This window comes from Olea europaea, chromosome 12 (assembly GCF_002742605.1).
Source record: "Olea europaea var. sylvestris chromosome 12, O_europaea_v1, whole genome shotgun sequence".
In the NCBI taxonomy this organism is placed as follows: domain Eukaryota; kingdom Viridiplantae; phylum Streptophyta; class Magnoliopsida; order Lamiales; family Oleaceae; genus Olea; species Olea europaea.
The window spans coordinates 28878110-28893244 of record NC_036248.1 but is presented as its reverse complement, the minus strand read 5'-3'; the positions used below and the strand labels follow the sequence as shown (position 1 = coordinate 28893244).

General features: G+C 31.4%; 1 long non-coding RNA gene across 1 annotated transcript; it reads right to left on the bottom strand.

Annotated features, from left to right (window-relative positions):
* Window positions 1-36: 36 nt before the first annotated feature.
* On the bottom strand, window positions 37-11887 carry LOC111406323. The gene is made up of 3 exons (XR_002704991.1): window positions 11352-11887; window positions 448-548; window positions 37-281 (listed from the first exon to the last, which is right to left on the bottom strand). It is a non-coding gene; the product is annotated as an uncharacterized LOC111406323 (long non-coding RNA).
* Window positions 11888-15135: the final 3248 nt, after the last annotated feature.

The window sequence follows — 15135 nt, the reverse complement described above, 5'->3', positions numbered from 1 at the left end:
ATCAACTAGAGCTTTCTCAATACTATGCTTAGGCAGCTTGGATTCAATGAGAGTGAATTGATAAAGGAAGAGTGGTATTCTTGCTCTTGGAAAATTTTACAAAAAAATAACCTCCTTACGATTGGCATCCAAAATGTGTTAGTTGCAATCGTACTGAATCACTGGAGCATGTATTCATCAAATGGTTGATTACTGCTGCTATTTGGAGACATCTGCTTCCATCTTCACTGTTGAAATCCTCAAAGTGCATAGCGTGCAGAAATGGATGATCATTGCGTAATCTGGAGAATTTATGATCTGATCACTCTAGTTTATATGGCAGAGTCATTTATTTAGCACAATGAAAAATCTAGTGAAAAAGCATGACACGTGGTGTTTAGCCATCATTTAATAATTAACATACATATGGAAACCTGTTTCAGCTATCTAGGATTCAAATCGAAGTACCTTACTTCACAGTCAAACGACGTGCACATTGATTGGCGCCTTTCACCCGAGAATTTAGTTCATCAAAGTCGTCTTAAAAGTAATTGAGGCCCTTATTTTGCCTGTTGTCATGCAGGTTTTACTCGGTTAACAGGCCATGATAAATAATCTCGTGACAAATAAATAGTGAGACGTTGAAAAAAAAATAAAATAAAATAAAATGGCAATAGTGTATTACTACACCTTGAAAGGGGAATGGAGAATATACTGACCTACTAATTAACACATTTACATGTCATCTCATGGTCATCAACGCTACAGCATCAATGGCTTACCACATTTCATTGACAAGAAATTTCACACAATTCTGCGGCTTAGACTTTAGATAAGAAGTTTATATCATTCAATTTACAAAATATTGTTTCTTATCTCTAGTATCGTTGAAAATGTATATTGCCCATTATTAGATTATGCCAAGATACCTGTGTACGTGCATTCAAGATTCATTTTTTCATCAAATGCATAAAACGTACACAATTTTTCATAGGCGGCAGTAAGACTAGAACCCCAAGATCTTTCTATTGTGCTACCTTGTTGAAACGACCTCATCCAAAGCTTAAGCCATTAGGAAGGGGACAAACTTATTTATTTAAATTATGTCTTCAACAGTTTCATATTTCAATTTTACAGAATGATTATGTGGATATAAAAGAACAAGGATTGAAAAAAAAAATGATGAGGGCTAGACATGGTCAAATTATGTTCAGTTCAATTTTAAAGAGAATCGAACTGAATCCGAATTTTTGAGTATTTAGTAAGTGAAACCGTCGGATCCAAATTTAATTATAGAATCATTCGGGTTCAGTTACATTTGGTGTAGTTCGATTCGGTTCTATTCGATTCCCGAGTTCTGTAATATAATTAACTTTTTTAATATTTGCAAAGCTACATTAAGGGTCCGTTTGATTACAATAATGAAATTTGTGTGGAAAGAAAACGAATTTGAGATAATTGAATTGCCTAGAACTTGTTTTACTATGAATTGTCAATTAAATGTATAAATATTGAAATTTTTTACCAAGAAAATATTGAAATTTTTGATCTTTTAGTATTCGTTTGACTTTGTTTTCCATGGAAATTGTCAATTAAAGGGATATAATTTGTTACAATTGGGGATAGAATTTATTTCAATTAGTTGTCTTGCTTATTTTATGCATTAAGGACCATAATTTTGTGTTGACTAGCTTTCTCAATATGTATTCTAAGTGCCGTGATATTGAAACTACTCACACTAGAAGTATAGTTTGTTGGACATTGATGATTGTTGGGTATGTGCAGAATGATTGTGCTCTAGAAGGGTTAGTTTTGTACAACCGGATGAGGGATTGGTTGGTTGAAGAATGTGATTGAACTCATACTTGGTTACTGCTCGTGTAATGTATGTGGAGTGCAGGGCAATTAGAGATGCCCATTTGATTTCTGATGAGTTCTCCACTACGTCTTAAAAGGAATTGATGTCCTTATTTTGCCTGTTGTCATGCATCAGGCCATGTTAAATAAACTCGTGACAAATAAATAGTGAGACATTGAAAAGGGGAAAAAAAAAAAATCCCAATAGTGTACTACAACACCATGGAAGGGGAATAGGGAATATACCGACCTATTAATTAAACACATTTACATGTCATCTCATGGTTATCAACGCTACAGCAGCAATGGCTTACCACATTTCATTGACAAAAAATTTCACACAATTCTGCGGCTTAGACTTTAGATAAGAAGTTTATATCATTCAATTTACAAAATATTGTTTCTTATCTCTAGTATCGTTGAAAATGTATATTGCCCATTATTAGATTATGCCAAGATACCTGTGTACGTGCATTCAAGATTCATTTTTTCATCAAATGCATAAAACGTACACAATTTTTCATAGGCGGCAGTAAGACTAGAACCCCAAGATCTTTCTATTGTGCTACCTTGTTGAAACGACCTCATCCAAAGCTTAAGCCATTAGGAAGGGGACAAACTTATTTATTTAAATTATGTCTTCAACAGTTTCATATTTCAATTTTACAGAATGATTATGTGGATATAAAAGAACAAGGATTGAAAAAAAAAATGATGAGGGCTAGACATGGTCAAATTATGTTCAGTTCAATTTTAAAGAGAATCGAACTGAATCCGAATTTTTGAGTATTTAGTAAGTGAAACCGTCGGATCCAAATTTAATTATAGAATCATTCGGGTTCAGTTACATTTGGTGTAGTTCGATTCGGTTCTATTCGATTCCCGAGTTCTGTAATATAATTAACTTTTTTAATATTTGCAAAGCTACATTAAGGGTCCGTTTGATTACAATAATGAAATTTGTGTGGAAAGAAAACGAATTTGAGATAATTGAATTGCCTAGAACTTGTTTTACTATGAATTGTCAATTAAATGTATAAATATTGAAATTTTTTACCAAGAAAATATTGAAATTTTTGATCTTTTAGTATTCGTTTGACTTTGTTTTCCATGGAAATTGTCAATTAAAGGGATATAATTTGTTACAATTGGGGATAGAATTTATTTCAATTAGTTGTCTTGCTTATTTTATGCATTAAGGACCATAATTTTGTGTTGACTAGCTTTCTCAATATGTATTCTAAGTGCCGTGATATTGAAACTACTCACACTAGAAGTATAGTTTGTTGGACATTGATGATTGTTGGGTATGTGCAGAATGATTGTGCTCTAGAAGGGTTAGTTTTGTACAACCGGATGAGGGATTGGTTGGTTGAAGAATGTGATTGAACTCATACTTGGTTACTGCTCGTGTAATGTATGTGGAGTGCAGGGCAATTAGAGATGCCCATTTGATTTCTGATGAGTTCTCCACTATTGATCTTGTTTCATGGACTTCCATAATTGTTGGTTACGTGGACTACACTACAATTTATATCTACTGAGTACATAAATAATAAATATTTAATTACTTATCAACATGTATATTATGAGTACACAATATGTTAAACAAAAAAAATCACTATATAATGCTGTGATTACATTATATGGATCCTACCACTATATAATGTTGTTTATTCTCTAGACAAATCTAAACTAATTGTAATCTCGAAACGGCATGGCTGATGCCCATGCGTGTACATGGGTCTAAAAACTGACTGGTTTCCAGGTTTGTTTCTAGTGCCTTTTTTGGGAACCATTTCATAGTGTATGAATCAAAATCTATAAATAGGAGATAGATTTTTAAAGATTTCATTTCCAAAGACTTAATACAACAATTTCCATACAAAAAAAGAGATTTCTTTAATTCTCAAAACATATTCAACCACCCTTTGCGTTCTACAAGTTTTGGGAGATAAACATTAGTGCTTAAGTGTTTTCTTTTTCAAGGCTTGATTTTTATTATGCTCTCCTCCATGCAGCAGTAGGAATTCTTTAGTGAGTTTAAGCAGTAAATTAATTCTAGAGGGGGCAAATATCGTTTGAGGACAACGATCTCGTGTTTTATCCTTATTACCATATTTTGGTGTTCTTGATATATATTTTCTTTAGTTCTCCTCCATTCTCTATATATTTTTTCCAATAGAAACATCATCCCTCTTGCTCGTAGAAACATTTATTAGTACACAATTCAACTAAAAACAGTGACACTCAGAGAAAGCAACATAGCTTACAAGTTGGGCATGCACCCCAAAATAAAACAGCTTGATCGATATTGGAAATATAATGTGCTAAAAGGATGTTCTCAATCTAATGTTACAAGAATACCTGGAGTAGAGCATAATAAAAACACAAAAAGGAATTGTATTTCAGAGACTTGATCAAACTTAGAGCAATTAGACTTGAAGATAATATCAAGGACTTAATATATGCTTTGCATGAGCAATTCACTAGAAAGATAAACACAAGGAACCAGAATCAGAAACCAACACCGAAACAAAATAAGAAATCTCAGTTATCACTAAAAACACTTTAATGAGCAACAAAAAATGCAATCGTTTTCCTTTGTAACACGCAATTTAGAGAAACAGAAGTTACGTAGATCCTACATGAAAAATCACTTATTAAATCAAGCATCAGTCAGTAATATCAATTGGTAAATAAAAACCCATAACCTGGTGAAGTAAATGTACAAATATAATTTTCCAAACCAATGAAACCAATTATCTGAAAAACTCAAGTCATTTAAAAACAATTATAATCGAATTAATCAAAAACTATTGTAAAATAATAAGATAATTATTGATGATTATTTAGTATTATCATAAAATATAGATAAGCCTTATATAATTTAGAAGATCTATTTCATTCCAATTGTAACTCTTATTTTGGATCCTATAAATATAGGGCATTGGTTCATAATAATACACACTTGAGTTTTGACTCTCTATTTCTTCTCTTATTTTCTTTCTTTCCTTTAATTTTATAAAACGTTATCAGCACGATGATCTCATTACATGAAGCTTGCCTCGTCAAATGAATTCTTTTCCCTGATTTTTAATCAAATCACTTCTCTCTCTCTCTCTCTCTCTCTCTCTCTCTCTCTGTGTGTGTGCGCGCGCGCGCGCGCGCGTGTGCATCTTGAAAATTATGAAAAAATGGGGCATTGAAAGTGGGTAAATTGACTGCCACATGCACATATTGTATTCAGGTTTCGTGGCTAGACTTTTGCTTGTGGGTTATCCAATTTATAGATGAATTTTCTAGAAATAAAAGAAAAGTATTTGGAGCATGGGATATTGAAATATATTGCCTTTAATCGTCGCGAAACCTTCTCGCTAGATTTAATGCAATTGGCAAATAAAAAATTGATAGTTGTGCAACAGATAATTGATTCCATAATTTTTGTTCGATAATAAAATAAAAAATAAAAATATGTTGATTATTTTTTCATCAAAAAATTACACGTAATGCATTTAATTATTTGTTTCTTGTTTATGTTCGATTAATTATCACATTCATACTTTTGTTTAAATACATATTATAGTTTATGAATTTAGTACTCTAATATCTCTCTATTACAAATAATTTGTTTGTGCTCATGAAATAGCACAACACTATTAATAATATAAAAGAATATTATTGCTTCTAAAGAAGCACTACTATGCAAATTTTAACATTCTATTAAAAAATATGTCCCTGAAGAGTTCGTGTTTTAAATAATAATTCGTTGTTGCTCCTGAAGTAGTATAACATTATTAGTATTCCAGAAGAATATCATTTGCTCCTAAAGAGCATGGATTATAATTTTCAATATTCCAAAAAAATCTTGACATATTGTTCATAAAAAGCATTAATTATAATTTTTAATATTTTAAATAAAAATATTGATTTATTGCTATTGAAGAAGTAACAGTAAAATATAATGTTTGATTTATTGTCGTCGAATAAGTAATAGCAAAATATAAAGTACTCCCAAAGAAGTCAACTCTGCAAATATTAATATTTGTCGATAAAATATACTCATAAGGAGTTAACATTTTTAAATAATAATTTATTGGTACTCCTAATGTTGTACAACATTGTTAATATTCTAAAAGGAATATTGTAGCTCCTCAAGTAGCACACTATTATTGATAGATATTTTAGTTAGATTTTACTCGCTCTTAAAGAGTATAATTATATATGATCTCACATAAATTATGTTTTAACTCTTGAAAAGTAAATTCTTACAAAATTTATTATTCCAAAAATCTTATATAACGTTTGTTCTCTTTTATGAAAAATTTTCATTGATCATCACTAGCTAAAATAGGGATTGAATTTCCTATATTTCTGAAAATTAATTAGGATGATAAATGGGGCTCATCATCCTCCACGTTGATAATCTAAATATTATTTGTATTTAATAGATTTGATATATATATTAGATAATTGCATGGTATTCGCAACTTGAAGTTTGCGAAATTATTGCTCAAATTCTAAATTGTGAGAATAATTTTCAGATTATATAATCAAGATCGTGTCTTGTTAATACCAGTGGATATAAATCTCAACATTTTAATAAGTGTTGGTTGGGATAAATTGTTTAATATTATTATTTGTTAAACTCTTCAAATTGATTGAGGACAAAGTACTTCTCATTTTTATATAAGGAATTCTATTACGTATCATGCAAATATCATAGTTCTCCCATTATAATTGGCTTATGGTCAAGCCCAATTTTTCCATCTAATTAGTTTGATAGTGCAGTATATGTAAAATTGAACCACTTCAATACATTGAGATGGAAAATGAAGAATGCTAAGAATAAATGCACAGTTTTAAACATTATCTCAAATGGGTGATTTTTGATAGTGATTTACTGATTATCAACTTGATTGGACAATTCTATCAGCATTAGGGAGAATTAAGAAGCTGAAAATAATGTATAAATACATCATCATCTAAATTCTAGCAAAAGACCACGCGAACCAGAAGTTCAAAATATAATTTATTAAGATGCATTTATTAATCAAAGAGATAAACAATATTATCTCACGCATAAGTTTTTAATGTTCCAATACAAATTGATGCAATATGAGGACAATTTGATAGTATTATATTTTGATTCTAATAAAAAAAAATCTTCGAACGAAGATGGAACAATTAGCAAAGATGATCACATTAAGGTGGCATATAATGAGTATTTAGACATAACAAGTTCTTATACCCTAGATGAGGTTGAAAAAATAATTTATTTCCGAAGAGTTACAAATCAATTACCTGATATATTTGTTGAAAAAAGTAAGTGTCAATCATATATTTCTATAGAAAATATTCCGACAAAAATTAATGTCCCTGTGAGGTAATTTGCTACGGCAAATGAATCTTAAATACGCCAGAAGCGTGGTTGACCAGTGGTTTAAAAGATTCTATGCCTCGAAAAAGAAAGGCACGAGAGAAAAATCAACCAAAAACTTTAGAAGAAGTAATATTAGAAAAGATTGATCAATGAAATATTAAAGATATGATTCTTAAAGAGCATGAATATTTGAAAATAATGAAATAAATCATATGTTATCTCATAAATTATGGGAACGGAATAATATTGTTATAGACAATATTTTTGCCTTTAATGTGACTCTTGATATTATGCAAAATAAGGATTTTGAACCACAGTTAGTTAAAGACTGTCAAAATAAAAATGATTGGCTCAAATAGAAAGAAGTCATACAGGTGAAATTGAATTCTTTGGAGAAATGAAACGTGTTTGGACTAGTATTTCGAACATTTGAAAATGTAACCCCTGTTGGATACAAATGGATTTTTGTATGAAAGAGAAAGACCAGGAATTGATTATGAGGAAATATATTCTCCCGTAATGGATATTATCACTTTTAGATTCTTAATTAGTTTGACTGTGTTACAAAAGCTTGATATGCGCCTTATGGATAGAGTAATTGCCTATTCGTTCGATTCACTTGATAGTGACATATATATGAGAGTTCCTAAGGGATTTAAAATGCCAGGAACAAATTATACAAGTCCAAGAACCATGTTCTCAATTAAATTGCCAAAATCATTATATGGATTGAAATAATTCGGACGCATGTAGTGTAATCGTCTTAGGGAATATTTGTTGAATGAGGGTTATAAAAATGATGATGTTTGCTCATGTGTTTACATAAAGAAAATAGGTATTGGATTTGTAATTGTGACAGTTTATATTGATAATTTAAATTTAATTGAAACTCGTGAAGAGCTCAACAAAATTGCAGATTATTTATAAAATGAATTTGAGATGAAGGATTTTTGAGAAAAACCAAATTTTGTCACGGATTGCAGATGGATTATTTGTTCACTAATCTACGTATACAGAAAAAGTTTTAAAATATTTTTATATAGATAATGCACATCCATTGGCATCACCTATGGTTGTTTAAATCACTTGATGTGAAAAAAGATACATTTTATCCACTTGAAAATGGAGAAAATATCTGTAGTCCTGAAATATCATACCTTAGTGCGTAATTGGAGCATTCACTTATTTTGCAAATTGCACTCGACTTGACACAGTTTTTTCTGTAAATCTCTTTGCAAGATATAGCTCCATACCAATTCTAAGACATTTGAATGGTGTTAAATATATTTTTTGTTACCTTAAGGGTACAATTGATTTTGGATTATTTTATTCTCAAAAGTCAGGATCTGCTTTAGTGGGATATGAAGATGCAGATTATCTATCTGACCCATATAAAGCTAAATCACAAACATGTTATGTATTTACATGTGGAAAAACAACCATATCATGGAGATCTGTGAAAGCAATCCTTGACGGCTATATCCTCAAATCATTCTAAAATTATTGCAATTCATGAAGCAGGCTGAGAATGTGTATGGTTGAGAAACATGACCCATTATATCCAAGTATCATGCAGGTTAATTTCAACAAAAGATAGTCCAACAATTTTGTATGAAGACAATGCAACTTGTATTGCACAACTTAAAGGAGGTTATATCAAATGCGACAGGACGAGGTATAATTCTTCAAAAATTATTTCATATACATGAGCTTCAAAAGAATAGCGATATCGATATTCAACAAATTCGCTCAAGTGATAGTGTGGTTGATTTATTCATAAAAGCATTGCCAATATCTATACTCAAGAAATTGGTTCAAAGGATTGGATTTCGTCGGCTCAAAGATTTTCAGTGATTCTTATCAGGAGGAGTAGCTGTACTCTTTTTTCTTAGTTTAGGTTTTGTTCCACTGAGTTTTTCTAGCAAGGTTTTAATGAGGCAGCATTTCCTTTATACTCCAAAATATTAACAGTTAGCTGTACTCTTTTTTCCTTTGTTTGAATTTTTGCCCACTAGGTTTTTATTAAACAAGGTTTTTAACGAGGCAGTTATTTTACAAATAATCATCAAAGGGAGAGAATTGTAAAATAATGAGATAATTATTGATGATTATTTAGTATTATTATAAAACATAGATAAGTCTTATCTAGTTTAGAAGATCTACTTCATTTCAATTGTAATTCTTATTTTGGATGCTATAAATATAGGACATTGTTTCATAATAATACACACTTAAGTTTTGACTCTCTATTTCTTCTCTTATTTTCTTTTTCATTTAGTTTTATAACAAATGCTTAATTATCAGTAAAGCTCAGTCAAAAACCAAAAATCTAAAAGACCAAAGATTGAATAAAATTATAATAATGTTATGAAGACAAGCCACTATCAAATAAAGCCTGGGGAAGAAAGAAGAGGAGAAGCATTCTTGAGAGGAAACAAAGGAAGAAGGAAGAAGAGGCAATGGTCACTAACAGCTAACATATTTTGAATAGGCAGCATACGGTGTCATTCTGATTTTCTTTATTTTTTTAAAATTGTAATAAAGCAAAACATAGTTTTTTTCTTTTTTCTAGTGTTTTTCCATTATGATATAACAGTAAAGATGGAGAGGGAGATGTGCGTGAATTGATGATCAGTGTGAAATCTCCTTTCTGAATTCTCTTTCTAAACTTCTTCTTCTTCTTCTTCTTCTATTTGTTCTTATCTTCTCTCATTTCCTTTTAATTGTTGTAATTGACTTGGTTATTGCAATTAATATAATGAGTGTTGAATTTCCTTTTCAATTTCTGAGTTATTGTCACTAGAATTGTTGGATTTGGTTGAGAATCAACCTCAACCATAACATTTGGTATCACAACAGCTACGTAATTTGGCTATGGTACTAGAAGCAAATCTAATGAAGAGCACCTTAAGAGACTGGACAAGGACATAGCAAATTTGGGAGTAGCTTTTAGAGCGAATGATCAGATGCTACAAGTTGTTTGATTAATTGACTGGGAGTAAGGCTAATCGTAAAGAAAAATGAGCTAAAAGATATGGGTCTCTGTCTCATACCAGTGATGGTAGCTTTAGAGTGAATGAAATTCATTCTAGTTACACCAATGGAAATCGAGAGATTAGATTGGCTACCAATCTACTCAAAATAGACTTCCCTTATTTTAGTGGATAAGTGCCTAAAGAGTGGCTAAGGAAAGCAAGCTAGTATTTCCAGATTCATCGGGTAGAAGGCAAGATGAAAGTGGAGATTGTTTAAATGTATCTGAAGCGTAAGGCCGATGTTTGGTTCCATGGCTTTATCTCTAGCCATCAAACAGCTAGTAGGGTGCATTAAATGCCAAGGAGATTTGTAGGAGGTTTGCTGAGAAAACAGCTGAAGAAGTGATTAAGGTATTCAGCGAATTGAGGCAAAATGGGACCATCATTGAGTATCAAGAGCACTTTGAGGAATTAAAATCACAGGTAATGTTAACTTTACCCCATCTTCCTAAAGCCTACTATATATCTGTCTTCACCAGTGGTTTGAAGGAGGAAATTAAACCAATTGTGAAGATCATCAAACCTACTACATTGGCCAATGCTTTTTGAGTGGCCATCCTACAGGAAAATACCATAACTAATCTAAATAGAGAGGCCAAGACATACAAGCCTTACCCACAATCCAAATGAACTCACTTCAATAATAAACCTCTGGATCCCATTCATAAACCCACCTCTAGTGCAAAACCCAATCCAAAAAATTTCACCAACCCCTTGAAATTTAAGGCCATCATACCTTCAAATTTTCAAACAAAAAGAGAGTTGGGAATGTACTACAAATGTGATGAAAATATAATAGGGATCATGTGTGCAAGAATAAGATGTTAAGCTTTATACTGGAGGATGAAGAAGGTGAGGAGGATCCTAATGAAGCAAGAGGAAATGAAAGAGTGTGTAGTGGAGGAAAATTCAAAAGAAGTGATAGAAATCTCTATCCTAACATTGGTAGGGAGCAACAGATCTACAACGATCAGGTTGCCTGGAAGAATTAAAGGGATAATAGTATCCATATTAATTGACAGTAGGAGCATCCACAGTTTTATTGATGAACTATTAGCCCAAAGCATTCAATGCAAAATGGAAAAGATTAAGCCTACCTCTATCACAGTAGCTGGAGGAGATAAGCTGATTAGTAGGGCCATCTGCAATTCATCAACCTAGGAGATACAAGGCCTGGAATTCTAATATCAACTGAGGGTGTTGAAACTGGGAGGGAACAGTATAGTATTGGGAGTGAATGGATAAGTCAATTCAACCCTGTGTTTGATTTTAGTAGAGGAAAAATCACTTTCACTTATGAGGGCAAAGAGATGGAGTTGAATTGTGACACAATTAAAGAAAAACCAGGATGATGGGTGATAAAGTAGATAAGCAGTGGTTCAGGAATCACAGCTCCATGGGTAGTGGCTCAGATCAAGGTTGGGGTTCAACCTTTTTTAAGAAACAACTCCTGCTGACCCTACAAGCAATGGTAAACCAGTTCTCTATGGTTTTTTCAGAACCTAAGGGGCTGCCTCCAAACATATTCAATGATCACGGAATACCCGTAAAAAAGGGGAACAACCATTTAGGATTAGGCCCTACAGATGTCCACACATACAGAAGGCTGAGATTGATAGGATGTTTAAAGAGATGAGGGAGAGTGGAATAATTCAGCCTAGTAATAGCCCTTACGCATTACATGTACTCTTGGTTAAAAAGAAGGATGTTACTTGGAGATTTTACGTAGATTGTAGACAATTGAACAGCATCACTATCAAGGATAAAAGTAAAGTCCCAAAAGTTTTCACATACTAGAATTTATTTATTTTATACACTATATTTTTCAAATTGAAAAGTTGGGGGATTAAAATGATAAATATATTAAATTAAATTTTTAAATGGGGTCAAATATTTAAATATTGATAGAGTAATGATAAATATTAGGCTCCATAAAAAGTTTAATCGGATAAGTTAGACCCGAGATACTATAATTTTTAGAAGTTGTTATTATTTGGTATGTAAATAAATAAAAATATACATATTTAATATTAAATTGGGAGTAAGGACATTTGAAATTCAAATGGAAAAGGTGGTTTGAGTTAGTAGTTTGTTTTCTTTAAGAGTTAATTTGAATGGTTACCATATATGGGTTGGATTGAGATTGTTGAATAGGTTATCAATTAGTTGTTACTTTATTTTATATAAAATATTGGTGTAAATTTATAGCAAGTCATGTGTCCCATAAAGTTGTTGGAGAATATTTCAATTTTAGATGATAGAGACGTGTGCTTGAAACATGCCATCTTCTATACAAAGTCTAATATTCTTATCCCACTTTCTATATAGTTTTATCATATAATATAATATAACTTATGAAGGCAATAACTTTTCTACATTGTATGTATATGCAAAAACAAGGGAGAGACAGAAAGAATTAAGTGAACATAATTCTTTTAGTTTGGTCTTCAGAAAAATTAAAGCAATCTAACAAGATAGGGTAACAAGGTACTATTGCTTTTATCCCTTTAAATTATTTATTTTATGTTGTTGAATTATTATGCTTATGAAAGTTTAAAGATATGATATGTATGTTATAGCCATCTGACACCAAAGATATGATGTTTATTGAGCTTATCGGTTTCTAAAGATATAATGACGGTATGATATTTTTAACACATGTATTTAAATACTTTTATTCGAGATTGCATCATGATTTTTCGTGTCCTATTTAGTATTCTCATGTACTCACCCTTTTTCCTATTCATCTCAGATCAGAACGGGTCATTGGTTGGCGGGCGATACGGTGCAGTCGTGATGCCAAAAATTATGGGATTCAATAAAAATAAATCCGAAATAACATGGCTATGAACTTTTATTTTCAGCGTTATTCAATTTTTTTATTCTCATGTGAAATTTGTTATTTAGGATTTGGGATATATTTCAATTGATTGTGTTTCATATATATTTTAGGGAAAATTGTAGTAGCGGTATCAAACCTTTCGTTTATTAGCAGAGTTTGCCCAAACCTTTTATTTGTACCACCATGAGTACCAAAACTTTAAAAAACACTTGTGGTCTAAATGGATGATTTCTTTTAATTTGATCGTTAGTTGACTCAATAAATTAACTTTTAACAATTTCAGAAGGGGTAAAATTATAACTTTAAATTAATATTAAAAAAGAAAAAAAAAACAAAACAAACAAAAAATAAAAGCCAATCACTGTTCATGCCCTCCTTCCTACCCATCCCCACCCCTGAGCCAACAAGGGGAAGGCAAGCATCTGTGACAATAACCAAATGGGATTGCTGTTCTTCTTCCTTTTTTGTTGCCCCATTAACCTCATCTCTTCCCATTCAATTCCACCTCCCAGTAGCCTGCCGAAAATTATCCAAAATCCGCTATCGTCTTGCTTCTGATAGGCCACTATATTGCAACATCAAAGCTACAAATTCAGTAATAAAATCACAAGACAAACTGAGGGCTAGGATAAACTTCTAAAATGCTAGCATTTTCCATTTTGGACACTTTCTGAGACCAAAACTCTACAATAACCCCCTAAAATCTATCCAAAACAGAAAAAGTTTTCCAATTGAAGCCAATCACCTTTTTTTTTTTAACACTTTTTTGGCATCACTTGAAGCTAATGTTTACATTTTTTGTGATAAAATATGCAAATTTTACCATCTCCAACAACAGGTACTCTTCCATTTCAGGCTTTTAATTGGAAAAGCAATTCTACTAATACCCAGCAGCAGTAAGATGTCAAGCAGGAAGAAGATTTTTCTTTCCAAACCCAAGCAAATTCTATTGTCATAGACCGGATTCAAATTCTACTACAAGTAGGTGGTTGCCGACAATTGGTGGTGATTGTTAGAGGAAATACATGGAAATGACCTTTGGACTGTAGCAAATTTTAACATTGGCCTTTGACCCATTAAATGAATAAAAAAAAAGTTAAAAAATATAACTTTACACTAAAAGGGTGATTTTACCCCTTCACTATACAGACTGTTAGAAAGTAAAATCAAACCGACCAACCTTCGAAAAAAATGAATGCCACAGTTGCCTGAAGAACGACCGATCAACCACCAGCCGAAACCACCAACGTTCAATCGACGACCTGCACGCTACCGGGCGCTATTCCGGTTAGTTTTCGCGCTCGAAGTTTATTAAAAGTTTCAGTTTTTTCATCCATTATTTTTACATTTATTCGGTTTAATTAGATTTATGCATGAGTAACTAGTTAGATTGTGGGTTATGATGGGGTGAAAAATGTGAATTTTGTAATTTTTGGACCTCTCTATCATCGACAATGACGATTTCGATTTAGGGAAGACAACGACTGTTCCGACTGTTAACAGTCAGTATAGACCATTAACAGTCTAGACCGACTGTGAACAGTCTGGACAGACTCTTAACAGGCAGCCCAAATGCCTGTTAACAGTCGGTCCAGACCGATATATATATTTAGTTTTTTATTTGTTTTTTAATCAATTTTTTAATTAATTTATTTTTTTATTTGATTAAATAGTAATTATGTTATTTATTTAATTTTTATAATTGTCTTTTATTTATATAATTTAATAATTGAATATTATCTAAAATTAACAATTTATTTTGTTCCTTTTATTTTTGTTTTTATGAAATAATCTTTGATTTTTTTTTCAAATTTATTTAGATAATATATTTGTTCTTTAAATTTTTTAAAAATGTACTTAATTTGAAATTTTTTGTTCGTAAATATATTTTCCAAATGATTACAAGATTAATTTGATTAAATAATAATTATTTTAATTTTTTTTATAATTGCCTTTTTTTATATATAATTTAATAATTGAATAGATAATGTTGTCCGAAATTAACAATTTATTTTGTTCCTTTTATTTTTCTTTTATGA